This window comes from Eschrichtius robustus, chromosome 11 (genome assembly GCF_028021215.1).
Source record: "Eschrichtius robustus isolate mEscRob2 chromosome 11, mEscRob2.pri, whole genome shotgun sequence".
Classification (NCBI taxonomy): domain Eukaryota; kingdom Metazoa; phylum Chordata; class Mammalia; order Artiodactyla; family Eschrichtiidae; genus Eschrichtius; species Eschrichtius robustus.
This window is the reverse complement of record NC_090834.1, coordinates 98,772,937-98,783,525: the sequence shown is the minus strand read 5'-3', so window position 1 is coordinate 98,783,525 and position 10,589 is coordinate 98,772,937. Positions and strand designations below refer to the sequence as shown.

Below are 10,589 nucleotides of genomic sequence, written 5' to 3'. Positions count from 1 at the left end.
TCAGGATGATGTGACAGGAAGTAATAGGAGACTAGTTTGGGTGGTGAAGGAAGGCCTATTTGAGGAGGCAGCATTTAAGCTGAGAGATTCAGCTCTGCAAACACCTGGGGTTCCAGGCAAAGGGAATAACTAGTGCAAGGGCCCTAAGGCAGGTCCAAACTTGGCAGACTGAAGAAAGAGAGACAGTGTGGTGAATCACAGTGAGCGGAGAGGTGGAGAATGGTCACAGATGAATCCAGATCAGGTAGGGTCTTATAGGGCTCAGCAATTAGTGTGGGAAGACAATAATGGTGGTTCTAGGTAGAGAAGTTACAGAATCTAATATATGTTTTAAACAAACATTTTGGCTGTTATGTGGAGAATGGACTGGGGAGGGGGGAGCATTGGAGGAAATGGGTCATGAGATTAGAAACAGGGAGACCAGATTAAGGGGGCTTGCAGTTAACCAGGTAAAGGATGATGGTGCCTGGGTTAGAAGGTAGAGATGTGAACAGCAGATGGTTTTTGGATCTGTTTTGGAAGAAAAGCTGATTGAACTTGTTGATGGACAAGCTGTGGAATGAGAGGAAGAGGGATTCAAGATTACTCTTGGGTTTTTGCCTTGAGTACATTGATGTGCGGTGTTACCACTGGTTAAAATAAGGAACTCTGGGAGGGGAAGCGGGTGGAAAATGGAAATGGAGAGTTTTATTTTAGACACATTAAGTTTTTGATATTAATGAACTAACTGAAGCTTCCATCTCATACTTCATATGTATTACCAGACACAGGACTATGAGATCCCAGACGTTGCCTTCCTTTTCAATTCCTTGTTAAGCAGGAATAAAGTGAAAGATAACTGAATAAAATATTCAGTCTTTTGTAAAACACTTTTATGTTCAGAGATTTGGTAGTAGAGCCACATCCTTCCTGGGCAGGCATAAGTAGCCAATCAATCATGGTGTCACAGCAAACATTTGTTCAGGGGGCAAACTAATTAAAAATTGAATCCCATGATTTTCATCTTAATCTCTTTTTCCCATAGCTTTGATCAATGCCCACAAATACAATTTAGCAGCACTTTTCATTTAGATAAATAACTGAGTGGGGTACCTAATTAGTCTGTTTGTTATGAACCAATTGATAACTAAAATTACATGCTAATTACTAAAAATTGCACACTAATTTTTAAAGCACTTTATTAGCGCAAAAGCTATTTTCCTGCTATCAAACGAAATGTCCTTTCTATGTTACATTCATCAATTGTTCAAACCTATTTCTCTTGACTTTCTAAAGTCAAGTCACAGCGTGCTGTGTACGTAAACAGTGCGCTTGAGAAATGTCTGCTCACCCTTACCCCACACTATAACACAAGCAATAGCGAAAGTTGTACCAATAGGAAGATTCCATGAACTTCTCAGCTACTTGGGAGCTTCTGCTGTACCCTGACAAAACAAACAAACAAACAAACAAACAATCAGGCCATGAACCACATAAAACAACTAAGCAAAACTGAATGTGGGGATGTGATGAGTAGTTGAGAAAGGGTGAATTTTGCAGCCCGTTCCAATGTCAAAGTCATTGCTGAGGACGAGGGACCATGGCTCTGCTCACTAGATCTGCAAGTCGGGGGATATTCATTTGGTGACCATCTTTCTTATCATCTATAGCAAAATGTCTACTGCTTTCAAGTCCCACGGCATCTCTCAGGAGCCAAAATCCTTACGTTTCTTCAAGTAAAAGAGATCATTTTAAAAATAAAAGTCAGTGGCTCTGGTCTCCTGCAGTCTTTTCAGCCCCCTTTACAGTGCTTTCTCCCCTTGGGTTTTCACTGCCATTTCAACAAAGGGTGAGAAAAGTGAAGAATGGTGCCGGTCACTAATGAAAACCAATACAGACCCCTTCTTTTGCTGGACATGACCCCAGAAACACAAGGAAAGTTTACCAGCAGGTGTGAGTGGTGGCTGGCCCATTTCATGAATAAATCTTAAAGGAGAAGAAAATGGTTTTCAGGCTGCTAAGGCCTGTGTACACACACATTTTATGGAGATAAGTCCTGGTTACTAAGCATCACTATCTCTGCCCGCATATTGCATCTGCCACTTCCAACAGCCCGATAATAACCTGTGCCGGGGTCAGTTTTCAACTTACTCTTACTTGTCTCCCGGCCCCCTCGCCCCGCCTCCGTCCCTCCCCTCTCCTCCCTCCCCTCGACCCCTCCTCTCACCGACAGGCCGCTGGCCGCTGGGTCGGGCAGAGCTGGAGCTTAGGCAACAATAGGAGCGAAAAGGAACGGAGACTCCTCGCATTGTTAGCGTCCGAGGGTCTCCCGGGCAACCGGAGAGGCAGTGGTACCGGCTCAGCACCGGAAACGGAAGTCGGGCGCGGGGCTCGGTCGCCGCCACGCTGCGTGTGGCGGATGGGATTGCCGCGAGGTACTGAGCTCCTGCTGCGGGGCCGGGGAGGCAGCGCCGCCTCTCACGCTCATTCTCTCGTTCTGTCGTTCTAACGAGTGTTTACTGACCTCACTGGGTGCAGGGCAGTGTGCTGTGCTCCAGAGCCCAGTGAACAGGACGCACAGGGTGCTTTCCTTCCTGACAAAACTCCTAAGACAGACAGGGAAGGACTACCCACGTGGTGCCGGCGGAGGGTTTAAAGCCCCAGGCCCCAGTTGGTCTCGGGGCATCTTTGGAGGCTCTTTGAACTTTGGTTACTTGGGCTAGGGCCACAGCCTAGAGAATAGAGGGAGGGAGGTTTGGAGAGGTAGTTGGGATGTATGCCGTGGCAGCGGTGGATTGGATGTGTGGAATGTGGAGAGTTGGGTGACTGCCAGGCTTCTGGGCTGATAGCTGGGTGAATATTGGAGTTACACACACAGGAAGGGAACACAGGAGGAGAAGCAGATTTGTGGGAATGGTTTGGTTTTAGACGTGTTGAGCCTGTGGGACCCACCAGTGCAGAAGCTCAGCAGCCATGGGGTGTGCCCGTTTGCATCTTCTAGACAAGAGACCTGAGCTGGAAGTCTGTGTCTTAGGTTGTACATGGGGGTAGGGATGGAGCCAGGAGCATGGAAGAGATTGCCTGGTGGAGAAAATACTATTTGGGAAAGAGGCCCAGCCTTCCCCTGCAAGAGCTTCTCTACTTAAAGGAGAAGAAGAGGAGGATCAGGTAGCCTTAGGAGAAACACCCAGGGAATATGACATTGCAGAAGCAAGAGAAGAGCGCTTCAAAGAAGTGTAGTAGGCTGGGCCATTTTTCTCGAGAAGTTAGTGAGATGAAGATTGAGAGATGCTATGACTAAATAGGCATTGCCATTAGCTAGAGCAGGTTCATTGGAATGGTGGGAGGAGACCAGTTTAGGGTGAGTTGAGGGGTGAGGGTGATGGTGAGCAAATGGAGACAAACAGCACAGACAGGCCTTCCAAGAAGTTGCCTTTGAAGAAATGAGAAGGCTACTGGAGGAAAGATGTTAATGTTTTTCTTTTCTTCTCTCTCTCTTTCTCTTAAGATTGGAGAGACATAACCTTGTTTAAATTTTGATGATGATGAAATAAAATTCATATTTTAAGGCAAGGTAAGAAAAATTTTAATGACGTTTTTTTCTCCCCACTTGGGCCTTCTTCCTCCCAGCTAGTGTGCATTGTGCATCTGCGTTATGCATTAAGCACACCTCCCCGATGGCAGAAATAGCTGCTCAACCATAACGTTCAGTTTTTCTTCTTCTGGCACCAGCTATGTAACTCTTCAGAAGATAACATTACTTACCTATGACCTTATTAATATTATTAGGTATATTACTTGTATTCTGCCTATTTTACAAGATTACTGTTTCATGCATTACCAAATACATGACTGAAACTTTGATAAAAATATTAAGACTAGGCAACTTGAAACAATTGGCCAAATATGTAGTCCTATAAGGTCAGTGATCGTAATGTGTAACTCTAGATATGGGAAGAAGCAAGAAGAGGGAACCATTCCTGAACCATGACAGACTAGTAAGGCAGGTGACCTAGAGGCTTTTGGCTACTGTCAGTAGGGCCTAGTCCAGTAATAGCCCATTGAGTGGCCTATCAATGAAATCCTTGCCTGACCTGGGTGTGAGCATTCCTAGCTCTGTGGGACAAATTGGTCACAAAATGCCTCCCAAACCTTGGTCGAAATTAAGACTAAAAGGGAGGGGATCGTAAAAGAGTGTTTCCCACCATCAAGTTCTACAAGAATCAAGTTATAGCCACTGCAGTCACTGACCTACAATACACCCTGAAAGGAATTCAGGGCAAAGGTCAGGATGAGGCATTTTGTGCTCTGGGAAAACTGGAGGAATTGGCCCTCAGATAGTTAGATATTTTCATGAGAAAATTTTATGAACACAGTTTCTTGCATCTTCCCATACTTAGAAAAGCACTAAAACCATTAACTGTGATATCTGTTCTTCACAACTAGCAGTAACCTTCTACCAAGATGTGTGCTTGATTGCATGTATCCCTTCACCAAAATCACATATATACTGGCCTCCCCACTTACCTGTTTGGAATAGCCCTCAGAGCTTTCTCAGAGACTGTCTCCCGGGCTGTAATCCTCAGGTTGGCTCAAATAAATGTTTCCATTTCTTTCTAAGGTTGACAATTGATTAATTTTTTTGCTGACAATGAGAAGGAGCCAAGAACTTTTGGTGGTGATGATCACGTGGCCAAACTGACCCATTCCCAAGAGTAGTTTATGAGGAAGAGCCTTAATAAGGCAGGATGAGAGGAGAAGGGGGTATGCAGAGCACAGGTGGAGGGGCTGATCTCAAGCAGTAACCGGGAAAGGAAGATGGAAGGCGGCAGGCACATGGAGGTTTGTAGGATTTGTGCTGTTGAGCAAGCTATGCATTTCATAAGTCCAGAAGGTACTACTGACTGCAAGGTCATCCTAATTTTGAACGCTAACTATGACTATTAAGGAAAGAGTGCTTCTTTCTAATTCACACAAAGTGGCCATGGCAGCCATGGGTAGTGGGAGTTTAGTACTGAAAGTTGAGGTACTTCTGGTCTCAGGGTGTGTGTTCACCTGGGAAAAGGAGGTGAGACCACTGAAGGAAGAGAATGGAATCTCTGAGAGGTTTGGGGACAGTGGAGAAGGTGTGGCTAGTTGCTGGAGTCAGGGGAAGGCAGATTATAGCCATGCAGATCCCAGACAAGTGACGTCTGTATGGGCAATGGATGAAATCACCAACGTTCACGTTATCTCATTTTCTTGAGGCACTTCTAGCAAAGAGAGTTAGCTTTTTGCCAGTGGTGTGACGTCTCGGCAGGCGGATTGGGATGGTCTAAACCTTGCTAATCATCTTCTCTCCTACTGCAGGCTTGTTTTCCATTTCTTTTGAAGGACACTGGGATGCTGCCCCTATTTCACAGGGAAATGTTTTTGTGAAAGTGGAACCATAGACCAGCTTTTGAAAAATGCATCAGGACTTCTGCTTCAAGGAAGATGGCGTAGATGTACGTTCCCCTCTTTCTCCCACAAAGTACAACTAGGAACCCTGGACATTATATAGAAAACAAGTCTAAGAAGACTCTGAAATGTGGAAAGAAGACACAATGACTAGGAACCATGAGACCCAAGAAGCAACATGGGGACAGGGTACCTGGGTTTTTTTGTTTTGTTTTGTTTTCCCTCCATATCCTAGAATTGGAGCTGAAGAAACCAGTGGCCCAGAAGTGCTAAGGGATTCAGACCAAGAATAAAGCCCCAACAAAAGCCTGCTCTCTCTAACTAAAGGACCAGGAAAGGGACAGCCTGGCAAGACAGAAAAACTTTTGACAGTAACTGCTCTACTCCAGCCAAACACCATACATGAAACAAACGAACACCAACACCGTGAAACAAACAAAAAACAGTGCCCTCTCACCCATGCCTGCTCACCCAGGCATACCTCGGCGATACTGCAGGTTTGGTTCCAGACTATTGCAATACAGTTTGTACTGCAATAAAATGAGTCACAAATTTTTTGGCTTCCCAGTGCATATAAAAGTTATGTTTACACTATACTGTAATCTGTTAAGTGTGCAATAGCATTATGTCTTAAAAAAAGGTGTACATACCTTAATTTAAAAATACTTTATTGCTGGTCTTTCCCCTTCTCAGAAGAATGTGGACAGTAATAGCTCTAAGAATCCCAAAGAAGGAGAAAACAGGAATACCACAAGGAACAACATTTAAGAGAAGTGGATATTTAGGTGCTGACCTTACTTCTTATCTCCTCTGCATGTGGGTCTGGGTGATGTAAGGGGGAAAATTAATTGGCAAAATATATTGAGTTTGAACTGGAAAAAAAACCTTCATTGCTAAAAAATGCTAACCATGATCTGACAACACAGGGTTGCCACAAACCTTCAATTTTTAAAAAATGCAGTATCTGAAGTGCAGTAAAGTGAAGTGCAGTAAAAGAAGGCACGCCTATGTCTAAATGTATGTAGAGGAAATGTTTAAGACAATTATAAACGAGAGAGGATAAAGGGAATCAGAGGATGATAAGTTTACTCCACTTAAACAGATAAAACTATAACACCAGTTGAATCTAATATTATGTAAATATAAAGTTTAATACCTAAAGCAACCACTAAAAGAGCTATACAGAGAGACATCAAAAATACGACAGAAAAATCAAAATGGAATTATTCTTAAAAGTTCAGGTAACTCACTAAAAGGCAGGAAAAAGAAACAGAAATTAAAAACAAAGAACAAACAAAAACTGGCAAATAAAACGATATGTTAAGCCCTAACATATCAATGATTACATTGAATGTAAATGGTCTAAATTTACGTTTAAATCTACCAACTAAAACATAGATTGCAGCATGGGTTAAAAAACATGACCTAACTATATGCTGTCTGTAAGAAACTCACTTCAAATATAACAATACAGGCAGATTGAAAGTAAAATGATGGAAAAATATATATCATACAAACAATCAAAAGGAAGCAAGAGTGGCTATATTAACATCAGATGAAGTAGATTTCAGAGCAAAGAAAATGACCAGAGATAGAGCAGAATATGGCAAAAGGTCAATCCACCAAGAAGACATTGCAATCCTAAATGTGCATGCATCAAACAATAGAGCTACAAAATATATTAAACAAAAGCTGAAATGAGAAATAGACAAATGCCAAAAAAAGAAATAGACAAATACACAATTAAAGACTTCTCTTTCAACAATCAATAGGACAACTAGAATCTAATCAGCATTTATAGAACGCTCCAGCCAACAACAGCAGAATGTACATTTTTTTCAAATGCCCATGGGAAATATATCGAAATAGACCATATCCTGGCTGTAAAACACACTCCAACCAATTTTTAAACATTAAAAATCATTCAGAGTGTGTTCTCTGACCACAAAGGAATCAAACTAGAGATCAGTAACTGAAAGATGACAGCAAAATCTCCAAACACTTAAAAGTAAGCAACACACTTCTAAATAACATGAGCCAAAGAGGAAGTCTCAAGGGAAACAAAAGAATGCATTGAACTAAAGGAAAATGAAAGTACACATGTCAAAATATGTGGGACAGAGTTAAACAGTGTTGAAAGAAATTTATAGTTCTAAATGCAAACATTAGAAAAGAGGAAAACTCCCCAATTAATAACCTAAGCTCTCACCTCAAGAACCTAGAAAAGGAAGAGAAAAATAAGCCCATCACAAGCAGAAGGAAGGAAACAATAAAGAGCAAAAATCAGTAAAATAGAAAACAGAAAAACAATAGAGAAAAGCAACTAAAGAAAGAACCAGTTCTTTGAGAAGATTTTTTTAAATGAACAAACCTCTAGCAAGACTTACAGAGAGAGAGGGAGAGGAGATACAAATTACCAATATAGGAATGAAACAGAATATTACTACAGCTTCTGCAGACATAAAAAAGATAATAAGGGAACACTACAAACAACTTTACACACATAAATTTGATAAGTTAAGTGAAATGGACCAATTCCTCAAAAAATGCAAACTACCACAATTCACGCAATATAAAATAGATCATTTGAATGCTCTATAACTATTAAAGAAGTTGAATTTGCAATTTTAAATCTCCCAACAATGAAATCTCCAGGCCCAAATGATTTCACTGGAGAATTCTATTAAGTATTTAAAGAATAATTCACACCAATTCTATACAATCTTTTCTAGAAAATAGAAGAGGAGGGAATACTTCTCTATTCTTCGTATGAATCGAACATTGCTCTAATACAAAAACCATACAAATAAAAAGAACACCACAGGCCAACATCCCTCATGAATACACACACACACAAATCCTTCACAAAATATTAGGAAATAAAATTCAGCAATATGTAAGGAGAATTATGTGCCATGAACAAGAGGGGTTTATTCTAAGGATGTAAGGCTGGTTCAATATTGTAAAATCAATGTAATTCAACATATTGCCATGCTAAAAAAGAAAAATCACATGATCACACCAATTAATGCAGGAAAAGCATTTGAAAAAAATTCAACAACCATTCATGGAAAAAAGCTTCAGAAAAATAGAAATGGAGGGAAACTTCAACTTGATAAGGAGCATCGACAAAACCCAATAGCTAGCATCATATTTAATGGTGAAACACTGAATTCTTTCCTTCTGAGGTCAGAATAAGGCAAGGATGTCCACTCTTACCCTTCTTATTCAACATAATGCTGGAAGTTCTAACCAGTGTAATAAGGCACGAAAAGAAAATAAAAGGTGCACAGATCAGAAAGGAAGAAATAAAACTCACTATTTGCAGATGAAATGATTGTCTACATAGAAAATCCCAAGGAATCTACAAAGAAAAGAACCCCAAAATTTCATAGAACTAATAAGTGAGGTTCTGCAAAGTCAAATGAAACATACAAAAATCAATTATACTTCTATATACTAGCAATGAACACTTGGACATTAAAATTAAAAATACAATACCACTTATAATCACTCAAAAATATGAAATAGGTATAAATCTAATAAAACTTGGAGGATTTCTAAGCTAAACATTACAGAATGTTGATGAAAGAAATCAAAGATCTAAATAAGTGGAAAGACATAGCATGTTCATGGATTGGAAGAGTCAACATACCTAAGACATCAGTTCTCCCCTAAATTGTTATACAACTTTAACAGTTCTTACCAAAATCTCAGACAGGTTTTTTGTACATACGAACAAGATTATTCTAAAAATTATATGGAAGAACAAACTAGAATAGCTAAAACAATTTTGGAAAAAGATGAATAAAGTGGGGAAAATCAGTCTACTTGATTTCAAGACCACACTATCAAAGCAAAGTGGTATTGGCAGCGGGAAAGACACAGAGATCAATGGAACAGAATAAAAAACCCAGAAATAGACCCACACAAATATGCTCAACTGATTTTGGAGAAAGGTACAAAAGTAAATCAATGGAAGGATAGCCTTTTCAATGAATAGTGCTGGAGTAATTGGTCATCCACAGGAAACGAACAAATGAATAAAAACAAAACAAGACCCCTAAACCCTCAATTTAAGTCTTACACACAAAAAATTCACTCAAAATGGATTACATACCTAAATGTAAAACATAAAACTATGAAACATTTAGGGAAAAATAAACAGGAGAAAATCTTCAGGATCTCGGGCTAAGCAAAGAGTTCTTAGACTTGATACCAAAAGCATGATCTATGAAAGGATAAATTGAACTTCATCAAAATTAAAAACTTTTGCTCTGCAAAAGACCTTGTGAAGTGGATAAAAAGACAAGCTACAGACGGGAAGAAAATATCTTCAAACTATATATGTGATAAAGAACTAGTATCTAGAATAAAGAACTCTCAGAAATGAACATTAAAAAAAAAAAAAAAAAAAAAAATTCAACTAGAAAATGGGCAAAAGACATGAGACATTTCACCAAAGAGGATATACTGATGGCACATGAAAAAAATTCAACATCATTAACTATTAGGGACATGCAAATTAAAACCACAGTGAGATAGTGCTACACCACAATCAAGATTTTTTATTATGAAAATCTCAGTCTAATGAGTTTAGCACTATTTATCAGAGGAAAATATTTGAAAACTAAAGAATTTTTGAATTATATAGTTCTTTGCAGGTTCAGGTTTGAATTTCTTGTTTGAGACGCTGAATTGGATGTGGAAGCTTTCAAGAGGCATTTTATAGGATCCCTTAACCAAATTCATTTCACCATCTGCCTAAATTTTTACAAAGATTTCAAGTGTCCTCTAATTATAATCACTGAAGGCAAGAGAACACTGCTTTCTTTGTTCAACATGTTTATTAATAAATTAACAAAATGTTGGGGCAAGTATTATTATTACCATTTTACAGGTGGAGAAACTGAGGTTTACCACGATTCAACCAGAGTTGACCTAAGTCAAAGTTGGAGCTTCAAAAAGTGACCACAGGGCCCCTTAAAGGGCAGGGAGATTTCCCTCTGGGCTGCCTTAGTTGTGCTTCCTTGTGCTGCCAGGAGCGGCCCTCTTCCAGGTTATTTGCTCTTCGGGACCTCTCTGGTTTGCCTGGCTCTCTCAGATTGGGTCATGCTTCTCCTTGCGATATCCATCTTTGTCTGTGCCAGAGCCAAAGCCCAGCCCCTGCA

The 10,589-nt window shown here is 40.0% G+C and overlaps 1 long non-coding RNA gene across 1 annotated transcript; it reads left to right on the top strand.

Annotated features, from left to right (window-relative positions):
- Positions 1 to 2,232: 2,232 nt before the first annotated feature.
- Positions 2,233 to 5,954, top strand: LOC137772471 (uncharacterized). The gene is made up of 3 exons (XR_011075478.1): positions 2,233 to 2,414; positions 3,488 to 3,553; positions 5,329 to 5,954. It is a non-coding gene; the product is annotated as an uncharacterized lncRNA (long non-coding RNA).
- Positions 5,955 to 10,589: the final 4,635 nt, after the last annotated feature.